The following is a 25485-nucleotide window of genomic DNA, read 5'->3' as shown; positions in this document are numbered from 1 at the left end:
GGTTTCTCCCCATGTGATAGTCTGAAATATGGCCTCGTGGAATGGGAAAGACCTGACAGTGCCCCAGCCTGACACCTGTGAAGGGTCTGTGCTGAGGAGGATTAGTAAAAGAGGAATGCCTCTTGCAGTTGAGATAGAGGAGGGCCACTGTCTCCTGCCTGCCCCTGGGAACTGAATGTCTTGGTATAAAACCCAGTTGTACATTTGTTGAATTCTGAGATAGGAGAAAAACCGCCCTATGGCGGGAGGTGAGACATGTTGGCAGAAATGCTGCTCTGTTACTCTTTACTCCACTGAGATGTTTAGGTGGAGAGAAACATTAATCTGGTCTATGTGCACATCCAGGCATAGTACCTCCACTTGAACTTATTTGTGACACAGATTTCTTTGCTTACATATTTTCTTGCTGACCTTCTCCCTAATATCACCCTGCTCTCCTACTGCATTCCTCTTGCTGACAGAGTGAAAACAGTGATCATTAAAACCTGAGGGAACTCAAGAGACCGGTGCTGGTGCAGGTCCTCTGTATGCTGAGCGCTGGTCTCCTGGGCCCACTTTTGTTTCTCTATACTTTGTCTCTGTGTCTTATTTCTTTTCTCAGTCTCTCATCCCACCTGACAAGAAATAACCACAGGTGTGGAGGGGCAGGCCCCCTTCAGAATTCAGTGCACACCCTCACATGGATTAGGAGCATAAATTGCCTTTTGCTTCTAATGCAGAGATCTTGGTGCATCTGTACTTTTCTACTCCTCTCCAGGACAGAGTTTCAAGCATTCAGCACACCTGCTCTACTGAACTGGAACCCTGAGTCACTTCTCTTGTCCTGTGCAGAAATCTTGGAACAGCAGTGCCCTCTCTGTCATGATCAGGGATATTTCCAGGCATGCTGACTACCCACTTAGCTGGAAAAGGAACCTGAGCTGCCCCTCCCTTTATATGAAGAGATCTTGGTGCAGCAGCAGCCTCTCCATTCCATGCTGTACACATTCCCAGGCATTTGGAGAACCTTCTCACCTGGATAAGGAGCCTCAGCCACCCCTCCCTTCAGGTGCATAGGTCTTGAATCAGCAGCACCCACTGTGCCCCATGCCTGGACATATCTTCAGGCATGTGGAGTATTGGCTTTTCTAGATTATGAGGGTAGGTTACCACTTCCTTTCCAGATAAAGAACACTGGGCAGCAGAGGATTATCCCCCCCATAACCAGGCACATCTCTGGACGTTTTGCAGCTGTCTTTTTATCTGCCCTCAGAGCTAGTGCTTTCACCTACCACTGGTGTACATGTAGACAAGTCTGCATTCTCTGGCCCAAGCCAGCTTGGTCCCTCAGTCCAGGAGTGTACAGGGAGCTCACACCACTGTGCATTCCACAACATAGCCCATTGCCTGAGTCAACAGAAAGCATCTTACCATAAACAAAGATAAAATATTATGCCCCATCTGAATCAACCTTAGCTGGTTCTTATCCATAAGCACCACCCACTGGCTTGCAAAATAAATGGCACAATCTAATAGAAAATCTACAGACAGAAATGCATTGCACTGGAGAATGAGATAAGCATCCTGAGACCTCGGCCATACTGGACTTGTAGGAGGCAGTGAACCCACTCATTCATCCCTACACCACTACTACAACCAACACCTAAGAAAGCCAGCATACAAAGACTATCTATAATCAAGGAACATACACAGAATCTTTGACAATGAAAGCACCCAGAACCAAAGTTGAACCCTACACAGCACACATTATACACATCCTCAAGGGAGAAAAGGAAAAAACCAAAACATCCCTTCCAAATGAAAGTAAATTTAAAAATTAGAAACAGAGATAGCCTTTGCAGATGAGAAGGAACCAGTGAAAAAATTCCAAAAGTATGGAAAAGCAGAGTGTAGCAATACCTCAAAAGGACCACACTAACTCTCCAGCAATTGTTCTTCATGAAAATAATTTTTTTGAAATGCCTGATAAAGAATTTAAAATACTGATTTTTAAAAAGCACAAAATAATCCAAGAGAAAGTTGAAAACCAACATAAATCAGAAATACAATTCAAGATATGAAAGAGGAGACAGATTTTTTAAAACCCATACAACTACTAGAAATAAAAAATGTATTGGTAAAATTAAAAAAATTCAGTTAAAAGCATCAGTAGCAGGCTTAATCAAAGCAGAAGAAATTATTTCAGAGATGGAAAGTAGGTCTTTCAAATTAACCCAGTCAGAAAAAAATAAAGGAAAACAAATTTTAATGATTAAAGCTTTCAAGAAATATGGAACCACATAAAAAGCATGTAAAACTAGGAGACATAGGTATTCCAGAGACAGAAGGAAAGGTAAAAAATATAGAAAAATCTATAAATGAGACAAAGAAGGTAATTATATAATGATAAAGAAATTTATTTGAGAAGATCTAACAATTCCAAATACATTTGCACCAAACATTGGAACACCTAGATTCATAAAACAGATACTACTTCACCTAAAAAAGAGATAGATACCAATACAGTATTAGTAGGGGACTTCAATATCCCACTGACAGAACTAGACAGTTCATTGAGGCAGAAAATCCACAAAAAAAATTGTGGAATTAAGTTGAACTCTAAAGCAAATGGACCTAACAGATGTTTACAGAATATTCTACCCTACAAACTCAGAATAAACAGTCTTATCACATATACATAAAACATTCTCAAAAGTATACCATATGCTAGGCCACAAGTAAAATCTCAATATATATAAAAAATTGAAATAACATCAAGTACCTTCTTGAACCACAGTGAGATAAAAATACAGATCAACACTAAACAGAATACTCAAAACTATACAAATACATGAAAAGTAAATGATCTGCTTCTGAATGACTGTTCGGTCAATGATGAAATTAAGACCCACATCAAAAAAATTGTAAATGAATAAAAGCAAAGATATGGCTTTCAAAAATATCTGAAAAACAACCAGATCAGTGCTAAGTGGGAAGTTTATAACATTAACTGCCTATATGAAAAAGATAGAAAGATCTCAAATAACCAACTTAAGGTTATAGGTGAAGAAACTTGAGAAAAAAGTGCTTAAAAGAGCTGATGGAGCTGAAAACCAAGGCTCGAGAACTATGTGAAGAATGCAGAAGCCTCAGGAGCTGATGCGATCAAATGGAAGAAAGGGTATCAATGATGAAAGATGAATTGAATGAAATGAATCAAGAAGGGAAGTTTAGAGAAAAAAGAATGAAAAGAAATGAGCAAAGCCTCCAAGAAATATGGGACTATGTGAAAAGACCAAATCTACGTCTGATTGGTGTACCTGAAAGTAACGGGGAGAATGGAACCAAGTTGGAAAACACTCTGCAGGATATTATCCAGGAGAACTTCCCCAATCTAGCAAGGCAGGCCAACATTCAGATTCAGGAAATACAGAGAACGCCACAAAGATACTCCTCGAGAAGAGCAACTCCAAGACACATAATTGTCAGATTCACCAAAGTTGAAATGAAGGAAAAAATGTTAAGGGCAGCCAGAGAGGAAGATCGGGTTACCCTCAAAGGGAAGCCCATCAGAATGACAGTGGATCTCTTGGCAGAAACTCTAGAAGCCAGAAGAGAGTGGGGGCCAATATTCAACATTCTTAAAGAAAAGAATTTTCAACCCAAAATTTCATATCCAGCCAAACTAAACTTCATAAGTGAAGGAGAAATAAAATCCTTTACAGACAAGCAAATGCTGAGAGATTTTGTCACCAGCAGGCCTGCCCTAAAAGAGCTCCTGAAGGAAGCACTAAACATGGAAAGGCACAACCCGTACCAGCCACTGCAAAATCATGCCAAAATATAAAGACCATCGAGACTAGGAAGAGACTGCATCAACTAACGAGCAAGATAACCAGCTAACATCATAATGACAGGATCAAATTCACACATAACAATATTATCTTTAAATGTAAATGGACTAAATGCTCCAATTAAAAGACACAGACTGGCAAATTGGATAAAGACTCAAGACCCATCAATGTGCTGTATTCAGGAAACCCATCTCATGTGCAGAGACACACATAGGCTCAAAATAAAAGGATGGAGGAAGATCTCCAAGAAAATGGAAAGCAAAAAAAGGCAGGGGTTGCAATCCTAGTCTCTGATAAAATAGAATTTAAACCAACAAAGATCAAAAGAGACAAAGAAGGCCATTACATAATGGTAAAGGGATCAATTCAACAAGAAGAGCTAACTATCCTAAATATATATGCACCCAATACAGGAGCACCCAGATTCATAAAGCAAGTCCTGAGTGACCTACAAAGAGACTTAGAGTCCCACACATTAATAATGGGAGATTTTAACACCCCACGGTCAACATTAGACAGATCAATGAGACAGAACGTCAACAAGGATACCCAGGAATGGAACGCAGCTCTGCACCAAGCGGACCTAATAGACATCTACAGAACTCTCCACCCCAAATCAACAGAATATACATTCTTCTCAGCATCACACTGAACTTACTCCAAAATTGACCATATAGTTGGAAGTAAAGCATTCCTCAGCAAATGTAAAAGAACAGAAATTATAACAAACTGTCTCAGGCCACAGTGCAATCAAGCTAGAACTCAGGATTAAGAATCTCACTCAAAACCACTCAACTACCTGGAAACTGAACAACCTGCTCCTGAGTGAACTACTGGGTACAAAAAGAAATGAAGGCAGAAATAAAGATGTTCTTTGAAACCAATGAGAACCAAGACATGACATACCAGAATCTCTGGGATGCATTCAAAGCAGTGTGTAGAGGGAAATTTATAGCACTAAATACCCACAAGAGAAAGCAGGAAAGATCCAAAATTGACACCCTAACATCACAATTAAAAGAACTAGAAAAGCAAGAGCAAACACATTCAAAAGCTAGCAGAAGGCAAGAAATAACTAAAATCAGAGCAGAACTGAAGGAAATAGAGACACAAAAAACCCTTCAAAAAATTAATGAATCCAGGGGCTGGTTTTTTGGAAGGATCAACAAAATTGATAGACCGCTAGCAAGATTAATAAACAAAAAAAGAGAGAAGAATCAAATAGATGCAATAAAAAATGATAAAGGGGATATCACCACCGATCCCACAGAAATACAAACTACCATCAGAGAATATTACAAACACCTCTATGCAAATAAATTAGAAAATCTAGAAGAAAAGGATAAATTCCTTGACACATACACTCTCCCAAGACTAAATCAGGAAGAAGTTGAATCTCTGAATAGACCAATAACAGGAGCTGAAATTGTGGCAATAATCAATAGCTTACCAACCAAAAAGAGTCCAGGACCAGATGGATTCACAGCCGAATTCTACCAGAGGTACAAGGAGGAACTAGTACCATTCCTTCTGAAACTATTCCAATCAATAGGAAAAGAGGGAATCCTCCCTAACTCATTTTATGAGGCCAGCATCATCCTGATACCAAAGTCTGGCAGAGACACAACAAAAAAAGAGAATTTTAGACCAATATCCTTGATGAACATTGATGCAAAAATCCTCAATAAAATACTGGCAAACAGAATCCAGCAGCACATCAAAAAGCTTATCCACCATGATCAAGTGGGCTTCATCCCTGGGATGCAAGGCTGGTTCAATATACGCAAATCAATAAATGTAATCCAGCATAGAAATAGAACCAAAGACGAAAACCCCATGATTATGTCAATAGATGCAGAAAAGGCCTTTGACAAAATTCAACAATGCTTCATGCTAAAAACTCTCAATAAATTAGGTATTGATGGGACGTATCTCAAAATAATAAGAGCTATCTATGACAAACCCACAGCCAATATCATACCAAATGGACAAAAACTAGAAGCATTCCCTTTGAAAATTGGCACAAGACAGGGATGCCCTCTCTCACCACTCCTACTCAACATAGTGTTGGAAGATCTGGCCAGGGCAATTAGGCAGGAGAAGGAAATAAAGGGTATTCAATTAGGAAAAGAGGAAGTCAAATTGTCCCTGTTTGCAGATGACATGATAGTATATCTAGAAAACCCCATTGTCTCAGCCCAAAATCTCCTTAGCTGATAAGCAACTTCAGCAAAGTCTCAGGATACAAAATCAATGTAGAAAAATCACAAGCATTCTTATACACCAAAAACAGACAAACAGAGAGCCAAATCATGAGTCAACTCCCATTCACAATTGCTTCAAAGAGAATAAAATACCTAGGAATCCAACTTACAAGGGATGTGAAGGACCTCTTCAAGGAGAACTACAAACCACTGCTCAAGGAAATAAAAGAGGATACAAACAAATGGGAGAACATTCCATGCTCATGGGTAGGAAGAATCAATATCGTGAAATGGCCATACTGCTCAAGGTAATTTATAGATTCAATGCCATCCCCATCAAGTTACCAATGACTTTCTTCACAGAATTGGAAAAAACTACTTCAAAGTTCATATGGAACCAAAAAACAGCCCGCATCGCCAAGTCAATCCTAAGCCAAAAGAACAAAGCTGGAGGCATCACACTACCTGACTTCAAACTATACTAAAAGGCTACAGTAACCAAAACAGCATGGTACTGGTACCGAAACAGAGATATAGATCAATGGAACAGAACAGAGCCCTCAGAAATAACTCTGCATATCTACAACTATCTGATCTTTGACAAACCTGAGAAAAACAAGCAATGGGGAAAGGACCCCCTATTTATTAAATGGTGTTGGGAAAACTGGCTAGCCATATGTAGAAAGCTGAAACTGGATGCCTTCCTTACACCTTATACAAAAATCAATTCAAGATGGATTAAAGACTTAAACGTTAGACTTAAAACCATAAAAACCCTAGAAGAAAACCTAGGCATTACCATTCAGGACATAGGCATGGGCAAGTACTTCATGTCTAAAACACCAAAAGCAATGGCAACAAAAGCCAAAATTGACAAATGGGATCTAATTAAACTAAAGAGCTTCTGCACAGCAAAAGAAGCTACCATCAGAGTGAACAGGCAACCTACAAAATGGGAGAAAATTTTCACAACCTACTCATCTGACAAAGGGCTACTATTCAGAATCTACAATGACCTCAAACAAATTTACAAGAAAAAAACAAACAACCCCATCAAAAAGTGGGCGAAGGACATGAACAGACACTTCTCAAAAGAAGACATTTATGCAGCCAAAAAACTCATGAAACAATGCTCACCGTCACTGGCCATCAGAGAAATGCAAATCAAAACCACAATGAGATACCATCTCACAACAGTTAGAATGGCAATCATTAAAAAATCAGGAAACAACAGGTGCTGGAGAGGATGTGGGGAACTAGGAACACTTTTACACTGTTGGTGGGACTCTAAACTAGTTCAACCATTGTGGAAGTCAATGTGGCAATTCCTCAGGGATCTAGAACTAGAAATACCATTTGTCCCATCCATGCCATTACTGAGTATATACCCAAAGGACAATAAATCATGCTGCTATAAAGACACATGCACACATATGTTTATTGAGGCATTATTCACAATAGCAAAGACTTGGAACCAACCCAAATGTCCAACAATGATAGACTGGATTAAGAAAATATGGCACATATACACCATGGAATATTATGCAGCCATAGTATTCATCAAAAATGATGAGTTCATGTCCTTTGTAGGGATATGGATGAAATTGGAAATCATCATTCTCAGTAAACTATCGCAAGAACAAAAAACCAAACACCACATATTCTCACTCATAGGTGGGAAGTGAACAATGAGAACACATGGACACAGGAAGGGGAACATCACACTCTGGGGACTGTTGTGGGGTGGGGGGAGGGGAGCGATAGCATTGGGAGATATCCCTAAAGTATAATAATAATAAATTTAAAAAAAGAAATTGAGATTAAAAAAAAGAATCAATGAAATGAAGTTGGTTGTTTGAAAAGATCAACAAAATCAATAAACCACTAGCTAGATTAACCAACAAAAAAAGAAGATTCAAACAAGTGTAAGCAGAACAGATAAAGGTGTCATTACAACTGATACAACAGGAATACAGAAGATTATCAAAGATTACTCTGAGCATCTCTATGTGATTAAATGAGAAAATCTAGAAGAAATAGATGGATTTTTGGAAATATACAACCCCCTAAGGTTGAACCCGGAAGAAATAGAAATTTTGAATAATAATGAGTAATAAAATTGAATTAATAAGATAATAAAACCTCCCAAAAACAACATAAAAGCCTAGGACCAGATGAGTTCATAGCCAAATTCTATCAGACGTACAAGACAGAACTGATGCCAGTCTTACTGGAATTATTCCAAAAAGGGAATCTTCTCTAATTTATTCTATGCAGCCAGCATTGCAATGATACCAAAGATATAGAAAGACACAACCAAAAACAACAGCAACAAAAAACTACAAACCAATATCACTAATAAACATAGAAGCGAAAAGCCTAAAGAAAATACTGCCACTCAAAATCCAACAGCGTAGAAAAGACATAATACACCAAGATTGAATGGGTTTTATTCCAGAGATGCAAGATTGATTCATCACATAAAAAACAAAAAATAGGATTCCCAAATAAACAGAATTAAAAACAAAAATCATGTGATCATATCAAAAGATTCAGAAAAAGGCATTCAACAAAATCGAGCATCTCTTCATAGTAAAGACCCTTACCAAACTATGGCATAGAAGGAACATACCTCAAAACAATAAATGCCTTATATGACAAACCCAAAGCCAACATCATTCTGAATGAAGAAAAGTTGAAACATTTTCCCTATGAATAGGAACAAAGCAAGGATAGCCACTATGACTGCTCCTATTCAACATACTACTGGAAGTTCTAGCTAAAGCAATGAGGCAGAAGAAAGGAATAAATTACATCCAAATTGTAAAAGAGGAAGTCAAATTTTCTGGTTTATTTATGATACGATCTTATACCTAGAAAATCCAACAGATTTGCCCAAAAGACTCTTCGATTTGATAAATTTCTTCATGAAAGTTTCAGGATACAAAATTATGTACAAATCAGTAGCACTTCTACATAACAATAAGGAGTAAGCTGAGAACCAAATCAGGAACTCAATCCAATTCATAATAGCTACAAAAAGTAATAAAATACCTGAAATACATTTAACCAAGGTGGTGAAAGATCTCCACAAAGAGAACTACAAAACACTGAAGAAGTAATAGATGGCAAAAAGAAATTTTTAAAATCCCATGCTTATAGATTGGGAGAATCAATATCATTAAAATAACCATACCACCCAAGCTATCTACAGATTCAATTGAATTACTATCAAACTACCAATGTCATTCTTCATAGAATTAGAAAAAAAATCCTAAAATTTACATGGAACCAAAAAAAGATCCTGAATACACAAAGTAAGGCTAAGCACAGAGAATAAAATTGGAGAGATCACATTATATTGCAAGGCTGTAGTAACCAAAACAGCATGGTCATGTTATAGAAATAGACACACACAGAAAAATAAAGCCACAAAGCTACAATCAACTGATCTTGACAAAGCTGACAAAATTATATAAAGGGAAATCACATTCTACTCGACAAATGGTGCTGGGATAATTGCTGAGCCATATGTAGATTCATGAAACTAGCCTCTTACCTTCCATCACATACAAAAATGAACTCGAGGTGGATTAAAGACTGAATTGTAAGAACTGAAACTTAAAAATCTTAGAAGACAACATAGGAAAAACTCTTCTAAATATTTGTCTAAGCAAAGAATTTATGATGAAGTCCTCAAAATAAAATACAACAAAAACCAAAACAGAGAAATGGGACTTAATAAAACTGAAAAGCTACTGCATAGCAAAAGAAATAATTCTCAGTAAACAAACAATCTACAGAATGGGAGAAAAGTTTTGCCAACAGTGTATCTGACAAAGAGCTAATATCCAGACTCTACAAGGAACTCAAACAACTCAACAAGTAAAACAAGAATGAACCCATTAAAAAGTGGGCATAGGGTATGAACAGACATTTTTAAATAAAAGACATACAAATGGCAAACATATGAAAATGCTCAACATAATTAAATATCAGAGAAATGAAAATTAAAGCCGCAATGCCATACCATCTTATACTAGTCAGAATGGCTATTATTAAAGAGTCAAAAAATGGCCAAGTGCAGGTTCATGCTTGTCATCACAGTATTTTGAGAGGCTGAGGTGGGTGGATCACTTGAGCCCAGGCATTCAAGATAAGCCTGGGCAACATAGTGAGACCTCGTGTCAACAAACAAGAAAAAAAAATCCAGGTGTGGTGGTGTGGGCCTGTAGTCCTTGCTACTCAGGAGGCAGAGCCGGGAGGATGCCTTGAGCCCAAGAGGTTGGGGCTGCAGTGATCTATGATCATGCCACTGCACTTCAGCCTGGGCAACAGAGGAAGACCCTGTCTCAATAAAGGTCAAAAAGCAAGATGTTGGAAAAGATGTATTGGTTGGTGTGTAATTAGTATGACCTCTATGGAAAACAGTATCATAATTTCTAGAAAACTAAAAATAAAACTACCCTTCAATCCAGCAATTCCATTAATGCATATGAATGCCCCAAAAAGAAAGAAATCATTATCTTAAAAAGCCTTCTGCATTTGTATGTTTTGTAGCACAATTCAGAATAGCAAAGATGTGAAATCGACTTAAGTGTCCATCAACGCATCATCGAATAAAACAATCTGGTAGATATATACCACGGAATACTATTCAGCCATAAAAGTGAATGAAATTATGACTTTTGCAGTAATGTGTATGGAACTGGAGGCCATTACCCTTAGTGAAATGACTCAGAAACAGAAAATCAAGAACTGCAGGTTCCCATTTATACATGGGCGCTAAACCATGGACATGGACTTACTGAGTGGAATGATAGACATTGGAGGCTCCAAACAGTGGGAGGATAGAATGAGTGTGAAAGTGAAATGCCACCTGTTGTGTACAATGTATATTATTGGGGTAATGTTATGCTAAAAGCCCAGATATCACTCTACACAATATATCCATGTAACACAACTGCACCTGTACCCCTAAATCCATCAAAAATCTAAAAAAAAAATTAGTTTTAAATAAATATATTTTTAAATGCTATGCATCCTATAATTCAACAATGTATAGCCGATCATTAGCCACTGTTATTTCTGCAAACCAATGAGAATTACTGACTAACAATTTTGTAATCATGCCTTCTCTTCATTTCTACAGTTTTTCCTTAAAAACTTGAGTTTCTTTTTTTTCTACAGAGCAGTCTCCAAGGCAACTTGAAAGTGTGTCCTGTACTCCACTCTGCTTGATCTCTTCATTTAAATAAACACTTGTTCAACTGGAAAAAAATTAAGAGAAATGAATGAATGAATGAATAAAAAAATAATTTCAAAACAAACTGTACAGTGTACACAGAAGCCTAAAGCAAGACTCAATGCTTATCTTATTATTAGTTATTAAAGTCTCTTCTTGGTTGTTTTCTTTTTCAGAATATAGGAGATCAAACTGAAACCAATAGGTATTCAGACAATACTTGGCTATAAATCTATAAAATGAATGTTGACAAATTATACCTTTTTAAATAAGGATAATTATGCAGAACAAAAGTCAATGTATAGTCTATAGTAGATGGGCAATATATTTGTATTTAGTGGAAAATGAATAAAACTCTGTTTTACAAAAAGCATGAGATATCCTGCAAAATTAATAGAAGATCCTCCTGCATTTTTTAAAATAAAACAAAGTTTTAAAAGGGAAGAAAATTCCAAGAAATTATAAAGATTACATGTGCTTGGTTCCTAGTTTATTTCTATTCCTCCTTACATATCTTCTTCCTCTCTGTTCAATTCTTTCTCCTTCTCTTGCTCTTAGTAAATAATCAAATGTTTCTGCCCTCATTTTGTCTGTATCTTAATTGTCAAAACTAGAACACATACCTATAAGGCAAGCACCATGGGTAGGAACACAATGTCCAATCTTGGGAAAATATCTTAATCTTTCTCAGTCTCATTCATTTCTTTTATCTTGAAATGGTGGCATCAGTCAGGATGAGCTGGGTTATGCTGTGGTAACAAAAAAAGTATCAGGGACTTAAGAAAGCAGTATACCATTCCATTATTTTGACTGTTATTTGTATAGATGCACTGCATGTGTGTTGGGGGTGCTGAACTATGTTGTACTCACTCTGGACCCCAAGATGATGGAGGAGACACCCTCACAATAGTATCAGGGGCCAAGCAATGAGCACCAGCTTTCCCCAACTGCAACTGGAAGTAACAGATGCCACTTATTCTTCTATTATGTTGACCAAAGCAGGTCATGACTACAACAAACTCAAAGGAAGGGGAAGGACAATCCCATCTTGTACCTATAAGAAACAGAAGCACTCAAGGGACAGCCCTAATGACTACCACAAATACCCACCCAATCACACCAGGCAGATGTCTGTGCTTCTGCCCGCAGCACCTGGGTACCAGGCAAGCAATAGCACAGCTCACATCCCGCTTTGTCCCTGCTCACCACCTCCGCTTCCCCAGACATTTTGGACATAGTGACCCTGAAACCAAATAACAGAAGTATAATAAAATATAGTAACCTCACAAGGGGGATGGCTCACGCCTACAATCCCAGCACTTTGGGAGGCCAAGGCAGGGGGATCACTTGATGTCAGGAGTTCGAGATCAGCCTGGCCAACATAGAGAAACCCTCTCTCTACCAAAAATACAAAAATTAGCCCGGCATGGTAGCACATACCTGCGGTCCCAGCTACTTGGGAGGCAGAGGCAGGAGAATCACCTGAATCTAGGAGGCGGAGATTGTAGTTAGCTGAGATCGCACGACTGTACTGCAGCCTGGGTAACAGAGTTGAGACTCCATCTCAAAAAAAAAAAAATATATATATATATGTATATTATATATATATTTTATATATATAAATATTATATATATCTTTTATATATATATTTTATATATATATAAAATATATATATCATCACCTAAGCAGAGTACCTTGATGATCATTTGTTCTTTCCACCCACTAAGTTCACCAAGATGCCAAGATTATTTTGCCCTGAACCCACTTGGAATTGTCTGGGTGCTGGCACATGGCTTTGGGTTGCCTCTCTTACCCAATTCCTTGTTTCATGGAAGGGAATGAGCTTCATAGCACCTGTGATTCATTTTCACCTTTACCTTATTTTACTTTTGGGCCTCCAAGCTAGTGATTACAATTTTCCTTGTCTCACATTTCCTTTATAGACATTTTAACTTTTCTGTGCGATTTTTTTTAAATGACATAAAGCTATTTACTTGTTGTTCCTGCAACCTTTATAAAATGTTTCTCTCTTAATTACTCCATAAATTAAAGTTGTTAAATAATGATTTATGGAAAATTTTCAGGCTTGTCCTAAAATGGGCCTAATTTTGCCCTCCTCCTGTATTCTTGAGCATGTGTTGTATGGTAGATGCTCAATTATGTGCTGGAGAAATCAAGGAGGAAGATCTGATTCTTCCACCCTCAATGGGTGTCAGGTCGGTGAGACAGGGAAGTGGAAATCAGAGGAGAGAATAGGGCACTGGAGAGCACAGAAAAGGGCACCAAACCCAAAGAGCGGCTGGGGAGGACGACAAGCTGCCCACATTCCTGGGTCCTCTCTACTTGAGCACCTATCAGCCCACCTGCCAATTGCCAGCATCTGTACCCATTTACCTGTACAAATAGGCCAAGTAAGTGCAAGATAACTAATTCCCTGGCACATTCTCCAACAAGGACTGACACCAGCTGACATGTTAAGCACTACCTCCCAGAAGTTCCCAGCAGAAATGAGCCACATAGCAGTAGCCTGACAACTCACACTCATACTATTGACCACCTTCTCATCCCTGCTTCATTTCCTCACTGTCCTAGGAGTGTACCCTGGGACTGCCTTCCAAATAAGCCACTTGCAATTGAAATCCGATTACAAGGTCTCCCTCTCAGTAGCTCAATCTAGACAGTCATCTTTATGGAGAATGTAATTTCTGTGGAATCACAAAAGTTGAAAAGGAATCAATAATGTGACATAGGGGAAGGGAATTCCAAAACAAAGGGTCTGGGCCAAAACACATTGGTATGTATAAATGTCAAGTACCATATGAGGAGAGATGACCCTGGAGTTTCAAACACTGAGCTCCAGCTCAAAAGCTGTCAAACTGGGCCCACGATAGAATTTGCCAAGTATCCAAAGGTATTGAGGAGTGAGGATTGCTGGGACATCTAACCTCATGCTGAAAGCATGAAACCAGACTACATGGGTTAAAAAGCCTGCTTCTTCCATTTCTAAGCTGCGCAGCTTTGTAATACCTAACTCTCTGTGGTTCCATTTCTTCATCTGTAAAATGGAGACAGTAATAGTAACTACTAAGTAGTTATGTGATGCTATAATAAATTATTGAATGTTAAGTTCATTGTAAGGTGATATTATGATTATTAGCTAGTTTTTGTTTGTGATTATCTCAGTGATCCCTGAAAGGTAAACCACATGGAGAAGAAACTCAGTCCTTGCTCTCCAGGACTTCTTGGACTGGTGGGGGACAGAAATAGACACACAAGTAAGAAAGACCATGCAAGGAGGATGATAAATGCCTATAGTGAACATAAAAGTGCTGTAGGAGACCAAAATCAAAAGGTTCACACCTGATTACATGGATCAGAGAAGGATTTATAGAAAAGGTTTGTGTAGAACTTGAGAAGCATGTTATATTTGAAGAGGCAAAGATCTAGGGTGGATGGGGAGCTACAGGTGCACTTCCCAGAAGGGCAAATTCATGTAAGCTTCGACAGGATGTGTCTGAGAACATCAAGGAAGTCCAGCTTCTCTAGATGCCAAGCTACATGATGGGCAAAAGTTGGAGAGCAGCCACAGAGGGCAAGTTTCCAAGGCCTCATGGGGCAGGGGATGTGGCTTTCAGAACATTTGAGAACCAAAGAAACAGAATCTAAGGGTGGAGACCAGTGGACCAGTGAGGGCTTCACTGTGGACGTCCAGACCAGACCTATCTAGACAGGATCCAGCAATGTGGGAAATGGGAAATAAAATGTCTTCTCTTTTATTGATTTCAAAACAGTTCTAAGAATAGAAGGCAGTTATAATTTTACAAAGCCAATTACCACCTTCTTTTGCTGTATAAAATATAGAATCAGAGTGACTGTAAAATCACACGAGGTTGATAAAAGGCAGAACACAATGTCCAATGCAGAGTAACTGCTGACACCTGGCAGTGACAGTGATAACGATGATGGTGATGATGATAGTATTGTGGAGATGGAGATGGTGATGGTGGTGAAGATGTTAATGATGATGCTATACCAGCAGTGGTGATTGTGATGATGATGATAGTAGTGGTGGTGATAGTGACAGTGATGATGGGGATTGTAGTGGTCATGTAGGTGATAATGGTCATAGCGTGGTGATGGTCGTGATGATGGTGGTGATAATGTTGGTGATGGTGGTGGTAGTGGTTATGACGTGGCAAAAGTGAGAATGGTGACGGTGATGGCAGTAATGGTGATGGTGATGATGATAATGGAGAAGGTGGTGCTGATGGTAGTGATGATGGTGGTGACATTGGCAGGGATTATGGTGATGATGATGGTAATGTAGATAGTGATGTGGTGATGATGGTGCTTATGGTGGTCATGTTGTTACTGGTAATGGTAGTCATGATGATGATGGTGTTACTGATGAGTATTCCCATGGTGATTGTTGTGGTGATGGTGATGGCAATGGTGGTGGTGATGGTAGCGATGATGATAATGGTGGTGTTTGTGGTGATAGAGGTGATGGTGATGTTAGTAGTAATAGTGATGGCAGTGGCAATGGTGTTGATAACGATGATGATGGTGGTAATGGTGATAGGGGCTGATAGTTATGGTAATAGTGGTGATGGGGGTGTTGATGACAATGGGGATAATGGTGCTGATGGTACTGATGGTGATGTTGGTGATATTGATGGAGATAGTGATGGTGATACTAATGATGATGGTTAGAGCAGTGGTGATAACGGTGATGGTAATGGGACAGTGGTGATTGTGGTGATGATAATGGTGATGTCTTGGATGGAGATGGTGGTGATATTATGTTTTATGGGAGAGGATGAAGCTGTTTGGAGCAGAATGTAAGCACCAGGCCTGAGCAGGTACCCGTAAGAGAGTTCTACTCTCTAGAGATTTATCAGGTCGGGACTCAGGTGAATCTTCTCCTTAGACTCCTCATCGTGGATGGAAAACTGTCTGTCACAAATGGATCATGTGTTCCTGATAACCACAGGAACAAAAGTAGATTTTTCCTGGCATTCATGCCTCTGACCTCCAGAATGGACCATGAACAAGAAGGAGATGGGAGATTGGTAGCTATAGTAAAGGGGGAGGTGAGGAAGAGAGTGAACAGGGAGATCAGCGGAAGGGGGAAGATTCAAAGAGAGGAAAGAAACCAGACTTGTCCACAGCGGTGTCAACGTGTCCGTCACCCACCCTGAGAGAGTCTCTGTCTTCTGAGAGGGTACATTCTGGGCTTGTCCAGCAGGGGCCGTGGGGACAGCTGCAGAAACAGGAGGCTGTGCCATCTACTGGCCATTGCTCTGATGGATAAAATCCTGCACACCCACGTAGCCAAGAGCAGCAAGGACAGAGCCAAGCAGAGGGGACTCTGCAGAACCCGTACAGCGCTAGGGATTATTTAGTCTGTAGAGTTTCTTCCTTCAAGGCAGACCCTATGTCTAACCCAGGGCCTATGTCAGACTCAGGGCCACCTTCAGAGCCTGCTCCCCAGGGTGAAGCTGGAGTAGAAGGCGCCTGAGGGGCTGGTCATCCGTGGGTGAATGTTGCCCTCTGGTGTTCAATGTGGTGAAGTGGAGGATGCAGGCTCCACCTTACAGAGGTTCTCTGCAAACTCATGAACCCAGCAGGATATACAGGGCAGGTGGCTGTGGGCACAGGAATTACCTTGTAGCTTTTGGTTTATCTGCCACCTTGGAGGAGTCTCTTCATGATGTCTTCATTTTCACTTGTCACATTTCAATATATTGTCTTCTTTTTCGTGGGGTTGGATGATTGTCACTCTGCGAACGTCTTCCCACCTTAGTTCCTGTCAGATGCCCTCTGTCTCTCAGAAATCAGCCAGCCACCCTGCCTGCCAACACTGACACAGCCCAGGATCCCTCTCAAACACCTTCCATGCCGTGGGTTAAAGACTCTGGGTTCCTGTAATCCATGTTTTTCTAGATTAAGAATTGCTAATGTTGATTTTCCAAATATGGTTGGCAAAGATTAAAACTATCACTATTTCACAATGGAAAACCATGTGGTACTGCCCCAAATGAAGGCCATGATCAAAATTGAGAGGTGCTCTCCCCTGCACTCTCATAAAACCTGAACCTCTAGGCTGGATCCAAGGAGTAGCATTTGAGATCCACAGTCCTACATGCATGACGTCCCAACACTCTGTGGAAACAGCTCTGGATTCCTCCCCAAAGCCCCAGCTCTGACAATCTGCTCATCCTCACCTCTGCCTTGACTCAGTAACCATCCTGTGACTTACTCAGGCCTGGGTTGGAGTTCTGTTTTTTCCTCCCCACTGCACCCTCAACCCAGCCCTCATCAAGTCCTGCACTGCCAACTCTCACAGGCATCCTGAGTCTCCTGTGCTCCACCTCCCGACCACTGCACAGGCCCAGGTCACTGACTTCTCTTTCCTGAGCAACTGCAATGTCCTCCTGACTGTTCTCTGCCCTCCCATTCTCACTGACTAGAAGCCTGTTTCTTCCCTGTGGCTATGCCAGCTTTCTAATGGTATAAATGGTGTCTGGTCATGTCCTAACATTTGAAAGACTTCTCATTTCATTTGGAGTAAAATAGAAATTCTTCAGCAGGGTGTGCAAGGTCTGGCAGAATTTATGTCCGCTCATCCACCAAACCCAGTCTTCTCACCTCTCCTGCCGGACGGTCCCTCACTCAATTTAGGAGATTCCACAGGTTAGGATCATTTCCAGCTAGGGGTCAGTTTATGATTTTTTTTTTTTTTTTGCTTTAAACACCCCTCTTGTTGGCCTTCTGCAGCTGGCTCTTTCTCTTCCTTAAAAGTCTGGCTCACATGTTATTTCCTCAAACCCGTTCTTCCTGATCATGCTCTGCAGTTAGAATTGGACTTGGCCACCAGTTCGTTTAAGGCAATGTTGTATCCATCTCATTCTCTGTAATGTGTCTGCACTTCTCAGAATTCTTGGAATGTGGAGGACACTCAGTGTGCATAGTGGATGAACATGCCTTTATGTGTGTGTCAGAGACTTTCCTAGTATGGATAAGATGATTCCATGTGGATAGCTTGCTGGCATCCCCCATGTGGTGATGATGACTACTTGTTAGAACGTTGTTTCAATGGCTAGTGTTTTAATTACTTTTGGATCTTTTGAAAAATAGTGAAATCCAAGAAGGAAATATCAAAATGCAACTGGGGAAGGATAAGAAATGAATCTGCAGAGGGTGGCAGGAAGCACAGGGTGTCCCAGAAGAAGAGTCCTGGAACCCAGCAAGAAAAGCCCCCACCAACAACACTGTCACCCTTTCTCCAGGGCTTCTCTGTGCCGTGCAGATTGTCAAACACCTCTTACACATCATCATTTTTTCTTCATGTATTCCCAAAATAAAGAGAGATTCTTTTTCTGATGAGAAGATAGTTCCTAGCATAAAATAGGCACACCATAACCTTATTTTGATGGAATGCATGGAGGCATCCCACATCCACTCTTAAGGAGAGGAGATGGCTGGAGAGTTCCAAGATTCCAGGCAGAGCTCAGCAGTGATGAGATCACAGTGTGGGGTCTGACAGTTTTTGTTGCAGTTTCCTGGTCTGAAAAATGTGGAAAACACATTTTATAAAGATTGTTGGAGAATGCATTCATTCACTCAACTAATTCCTTACTGAGTCCAGTGCTAGGGCTGAGACCACAGCATTGAGCAAGTAGACAGTGTGCCATGTGCATAGAACAAAGGAGGCAGAGAGGAACAGGCATGGCAGCTGATAGACACCCCCTTCTTTCCTTCTTGGCTTGTGAGTCTCAAGAGAACAGCATGCCTTGGAGTAGGGTGTGCCCACTGGTAGGAAGCACAGGAGGAAAAGTGAGTGCATCTCCAATGTGATGCTAGCCTAGGAAAATGCCAGGCTTCTGCTGAACTCTGACAGTCATAACAATTGGTGCAGTGTGACCCCAGAGACCTCAGAAAACAGCAATGAGGGGTTCTGGGGGAACACAAGAGCTGCTGAATGGAGTGAGTCATCAGCGGACCCATAGTGGGCAGCTCTGAGGCTCTTGAGGGATTGGTGCCTTTTTCAGGGACATGCACACACACACAGTCTCAAACACACATACACAGTCTCATGCAAGAGTGTACTAGTATATAGAAAGCCTACTGTATAAATATTTCTCAGTAATGAATTTCCTCACAAACACGAAACTCTTTATGTTCATGCAAAAATCTAGAAAAACTCCTTGCAGGGTGCAAAAAATCTAAAACAGTGTTTGCAAAGTGTTGCACACAGCACAAATGTGGCTATGAGTTAATACATGCTACTAATTACATTTTCAAAGATTCCCTGAAAAATATGTTGAAATTATTCTGTATACTAAAGCCTCCATTCAGAGATACCAATGCACATTAGAATATTCACTAAAACATAAAATACTTGCAATAAGAATCTGATTAATTCTCTTCCAAACTTCCTAGTCGATTCTGTTCCTCATACCCTTTGTATTTTGTGGGGAAGGGCTAATACGTATCAGCAACCATGAGAAAGAGTGTCCTGTGAAGATAAATTGGGAAACACTGATCTAGAAGTATGTTTCACTTTCTGTGAATTCTAACACACAGAAAACAAGTAAATATATTGATGATAATGGAATTAAGGTTTATAATTGTCCAAGAAAGGAGTCACAACTATAGAAAGGTGGGGACTGGAAAGAATCTCATTGCTTTCGGTTTGGTATCAATAATAACTCAGAGTTTTTAATACCTAAACAGGTAATAGAACAATAGCTATCTACACGTGGGTATGTTTTTGTGAGTTTTTTCTTAGCACTGACTAACAGGCAAGGCCAAGAACCAGGTTCCTCATCTTCTGCGCTGTGGCCATTTGAGACCTAGGAATTCTTTTTCTGGAAATGTCCTGTGCATTGCAGAATGTTGATCAGCATCCGTGCCCTCTCTCCCTAAATGCCAGTAGCACCTGCCTTACAAATTGGAAGAATCAAAAACATCCCTAGACATTACAAAATGTGCCCTGGGAAGCAAAACTGCCCCAGGTTGAGAACCACTGACTGAGGCCTCACGGCATTCCAGGAGCGGTGAGTACAGGCAGCACGCGGGAATTGCTTTCCACATTCACTGCGGATTCCAACCACTGATTTTCAGCTTGGATCAAGTAAGTAAAACACAAATCTGGAACTTCTTGTTATATCAGAAAGTAAGGACAGGCTCAAATAATGATGGAAATATGTCAAGAGGACACAGGAAGCAGCTTAAAGGGGCTCCCACTAGCCTACTCTGAGATAATTTTCACATTCTAATAAACAAGAGCAATAGATTCTAACTCACTGAGTAAAATAAGAAACTATGAGTTGGATAGACCTATAAAGGTTAGATGACTAACAGATATTTGGTTAGGTAGGTAAAAGAGAAAAGTGTTTCCTTGCAGTAGAATGAATGCCATTTATAAGTATTTTTTAAAAATGAAGTTAGGAATACAATTTGAACGCAATCATAATAACAATTGATACAAACAGGAATTATTATCATATGCTAAAGCTAGAAAGCAAAAGTGAAAACTTGATAAGTGAGACATAAATATATATTTCAAAGTATTACTCCATGAAACACTTACTAACTATAAAGGAGAGAAAAGTAAACTGTACTGTGGAGAGACCTCTCACATATCATCTGAACCTAGAGATCAAAGTTAGTGTCTATCAGCCATGGGACAGCATTGTTATAGCCTCCTGGTACGAGGTACTGAGGGACACAAGATCACATCTACAGTTCTCCTCTGAAAATCTGCATAGCCTGAATCTCATCTATTGACAAAGACTAGCTGAGGACATTCTATGAAATAGTTAGCCAGTTATCTTCAAAAATGACAAGATCACAAAAGATAAGAAAGACTGGGAAACGGTTTCAGATGAGAGGAGACTGAGGCAACCTGACAACGACACACGGTTGATGAATTGCATGGACGACAGATTAGAAGACAGTGTTGGCCCATGCTAGTGCTGTGATTCCTCTCACTGCACTGAGGCTGTGCTGGAGAATGTCCTTGGCCTTAGGGGACACACATGAGAATGTCTAAGGACAAAAGGAGTCATGCCTGCAACTTCCTCTGAAATGGCTCAGGAAACGCTGTAACAGTGCGTACACATACAGAAATAAGGAAAAGCGCACGAGACAGAATGTGAGGAGTGGGAGAGTCTGGGTGTGTACAGTAGCTCTTTATATTACTCTTGCTGCTTTTTGTAAGTTTGAAGTCACTTCAAAACTACAACTAAGAAGTTTATCATTACTTTTCTAATAAATGTAGAAAAATAAAATTGCTCCATTTTTTCTATATTTATTAATGGCATTATTTTTACTCCAAGGAAGAACTTTTCTCCTTTATCTGTATCTGTCTTTCCATCTCTCTATTTGTTAATCATCTATTTATCCATAGATCTAGATGATTCTTGGTTTCTTATTTTATTCAATGAGTTGTAATTTGTTACTATCGTTCATTTGAATGTTTAAATTATCTCACAGTTGGCTAGAGAGAGCTCCTTTAAGCTGCTTCCTGTGTCCTCCTGACATATTTTCATCATCTTTTATCTTTTACAAAAAATTAAAAATTAAATTACAGCAAAGTGCTGCCTCAGCACTGAGACCCCAGCCCCACCCAACATGCACATGCCTGTGGGCTCAGCTTGCTGGAAGATCCCAGCTCATGCTTCCAAGCCTAGCACAGACTTCCCAGCTAAGCCACAGAACCATGAAGCTACAGGCCAGCTGGTTACTAAGGATGTGCTTCACCAGTGTCCACACCCTGTACTGTTCCCTGGAGCAGAGAAATGGGGTGTGAGATGGCAGGGACTGGGGCAATGGAGAGAATGCATGGGCAGAGGCTGAGGAAGAAGCTCCCTCTGCTTCCACCAGATGTGTTGTTTCACAAGGGACAGCCACGTTCCCCAATCCTCACTCTACCTGCAACTTCTTCTGCAGTGCAGAGGGGTCACTACTGTTTGCCAGGCCCCTTCTTCTGTTTCCTACTAGGTTGTCACCATTAGCCCCCTCTCCAACATGCACAGCCCCACCAGGATGGGTTTATGAGCCTGGTATAACATTGCCAGCAGTGAGTAGAGGTGGGAATGGAGGTAAAGAGGGTGAATTCTTCATCCGGAGTAACACAGTAATCAACGGATCACAGACTATAGGCCAAAAAAGGACTCTCTGAAGCCATGGCCTTTGACCTGCTCACTTTTATAGAGAAGAAAGAGAGGTCTTGAAAAGGGAGCTGTCTCCACTTGGAGGACTCCTTAGAAGCCAATAATTCCCAGAAATCCTAGGATGGAAGAGAGGAGACAGAGAAAAGTCAGCCTCTATAGCAGGAGTTCAGCCAACCACTGCCAGCATGAAATCCACCAGCTTCCTGGGCACATATGTGCCATGTCACAGCAGGGTTTTTCCAAGATTCAGGGATGTGTGGCAGGATGGATGGACAGCTGGCTCCCTCGCTGGAACTAAAGTATACATGCATGCCCTCTGCCATGCGGTTAGCAGCGCCTCTCTCCAGAAAATGCAGAGTAGACACCCATTGCCATTGTGCATGGTCATGGGTCTTGCTTGGCCCATAGGATGTTAACACATGGGACAAGCACAGAGCCCTTAAACCTGCATGCGTGAGAGGCTGGTCCTCCTGCTCTCCTCTGAGCCTCCGTGAGAAGAACCTGACCCAGACAGGCACCACCCCTTCAGCATGGGCCCCAGCATGAAGACACAAGCCAAGCCAGCCCCAGACCCACTGACCACCAGCCCATGTGCAGGTTGCAGAGCAAGACAGGAATAGCTTGTTGCTGTCAGTCCCTGAGCATCCCTTGAGTCCCACATCTTCCCTGTGACACAGCTCACCCAAATGAGAAAGAAACAAAAAAAAATTCTGGTAATATGACAAAATAAGGTTATATAACACCCGTAAAATATTACATCAGCTCACCAGCCACGGATCCAAACCAAGATGAAATCTTTGAATTGCCAGAAAAGGAATTCAGAAGGTCAATTATTAAACCAACCAAGGAGGCACCTGAGAAAGGTGAAGTCCAACTTAAAGAAATTAAAAAAAAAAAAAAGTTGCGGCACATGAATGGAAAAATCTCTAGTGAAAATAGATGGAATAAACAAAATACAATCACAACTTTTGGAAATCAAAGACACACTTAGAGAAATGCAAAATCCACTGGAAAATCTCAGCAATAGAATCAAACAAGAAGAAAGAATTTCAGAACCCAAAGACAAAGTTTTCAAACTAAATCAGACCAACAAAGATAAAGAAAATATAATTTAAAAATAAACAAATCCTCCAACAGGTTTGGGATTGCGTTAAATGACCAAACTTAAGAATAATTTGTTTTCCCAAGGAAGAAGAGAAATCTAAAAGTTTGAAAAATATTATTTGGGGGAATGTTTGAGGAAATCTTCTTTGGCCTTGCTGGAGAACTAGACACACAAATACAAGAAGCTGATAGAAAACTTGAGAAATTCATTGCAAAAAGATCATCACCTAGGCAAATAGTTATCAGGTTAACTAAAGTCGAGATGAAGAGAAGAATCTTAAGAGCTGTGAGGCAAATCATCAGGTCACCGATAAAGGAAAACCTATCAGATTAACAGCAGATTTCTCAGCAGAAACCTTACAAGCTAGAAGGGATTACGGTCTTATCTTTAGCCTCTTTAAATAACAACAAAATATCAGCCAAGAATTTTGTATCAGTGAAACTAAGTTTATAAATGAATGAAAGATACAGTCTTTTTTAGACAAATGTTGAGAGAATTTGCCACTACCAGGCCAACACTAGGAACACTGCTAAAAGGAGCACTACATCTTGAAACAAATCCTCTAAATACACAAAATAGAATCTCCTGAAAGCATAAATCTCCAGGACCTATAAAAGAATACTACAATGAAAAACAAAGCACATGATATTCAGGAGAGAACTAGCATGATGACTAGACATCTCACTTCTTCTTCATGATCACAGCAAGTCATGACCACACCAAACTGAAAGGAAGAAGAAGGACAATCCTGCCTTGCACTTATGAAAAGAAACTGAAATACTCAGAAGATAGCCCTAATAATGACCACAAATGCCCATCTAACAGCACCAGGTAGATGTTTGTGCTTCTTCAGGCAGCACTAGGCTACCAGACAGGCACAAGCAGAACTCAGACCCCACTTTGTATCTGCTCACCTCTTCCTCTTTTCTGGATATCTTGGACATAGGGGTCCTAAAACCACATAAAGAAGTATAATGAAATGCAGGATCTTAACAATTCCTTAAACTACACAGAGAAATATTTTATCCATCTTTGGACAGTCAAGTATTCCTGGACAGGGTACCTGAGTGATCACTCACACTTTTCATCCTTTCACTTATCAAATTCACCGAAGTACCAAGAGGATCATTTTGCCTCGAACCCACTTGGAACTGCTCGGGTGCCAGCACATGGCTTCTGGTAGCATTTCTTACCCCATATCTTGTTCAGTGGAAGAGAATGAGCTTTGTAGCACCTGTGATTCATTTTCATTTCTACCTTATTTTACTTTTGGGACTCTAGGCTGATGATTACATTTTCTCTCTCTCACTTCCTTTTTATGCATTTTACATTTGGGGATGATTTTTCAAATTACACAAAGAAATTTTCTTTTTGTTCTTGGAAACTTATATAAAATATTTTTCTTTTAATTATTCAAGAGAATTTCTCCATAAATTAATGTTTCTAAATAAATATCTTTGAAGTTTTTCGTACTTTTCAAAAAATGGGTTTAATTTCAACACCCCTACTGTCTTTGTTGAGTATACATTTTATGCTAGAAACAAAATCTGGTGCTGGAGAAAAGAAAGTGAAAGAGCCAAGTCCTCCATCCTCAATGAATGTTCAGTATAGAATTCTGGGTTGTAGACAGGCAAGTGGAAATCAGAGGAAAAAAATATGGCAATGGAGAGTACAGAGAAGGGCTCAAAATGCACAGAAAGAGCTGGGGGAGGGGGAGAAGCTGCCCACATCCCTTGATTGGTCCTCACTGCCTTACCTCACTGCACTTACCAGTCCACATTCCAATTGCCACCATCCCCACCAATTTACCTGTGCACATGGCACAAGAAAGTATGAGAGAACTAATAGTCCTGTACATTCTTCATCCAAGGAATGACACCAGCAGACATGTTCTATGAAATCTCCCAGAAGTTT

The 25485-nt window shown here is 40.2% G+C and overlaps 1 long non-coding RNA gene across 1 annotated transcript in view; it reads right to left on the bottom strand.

The window, feature by feature from the left end:
* Nucleotides 1–25485, bottom strand: part of LOC112131465 (uncharacterized) — a 43430-nt gene that overhangs the window by 1467 nt on the left and 16478 nt on the right. The window contains exons 2-4 of the long non-coding RNA XR_010138778.1: nt 12723–12845; nt 11906–12031; nt 11155–11307 (exon numbers count right to left, since the gene is read on the bottom strand). This is a non-coding gene — a long non-coding RNA (uncharacterized LOC112131465). The remainder of the gene's footprint in view (nt 1–11154; nt 11308–11905; nt 12032–12722; nt 12846–25485) is intronic.

The sequence above is a fragment of the Pongo abelii genome, chromosome 21, assembly GCF_028885655.2.
Source record: "Pongo abelii isolate AG06213 chromosome 21, NHGRI_mPonAbe1-v2.0_pri, whole genome shotgun sequence".
In the NCBI taxonomy this organism is placed as follows: domain Eukaryota; kingdom Metazoa; phylum Chordata; class Mammalia; order Primates; family Hominidae; genus Pongo; species Pongo abelii.
This window is presented reverse-complemented; position numbering and strand designations above follow the sequence as displayed.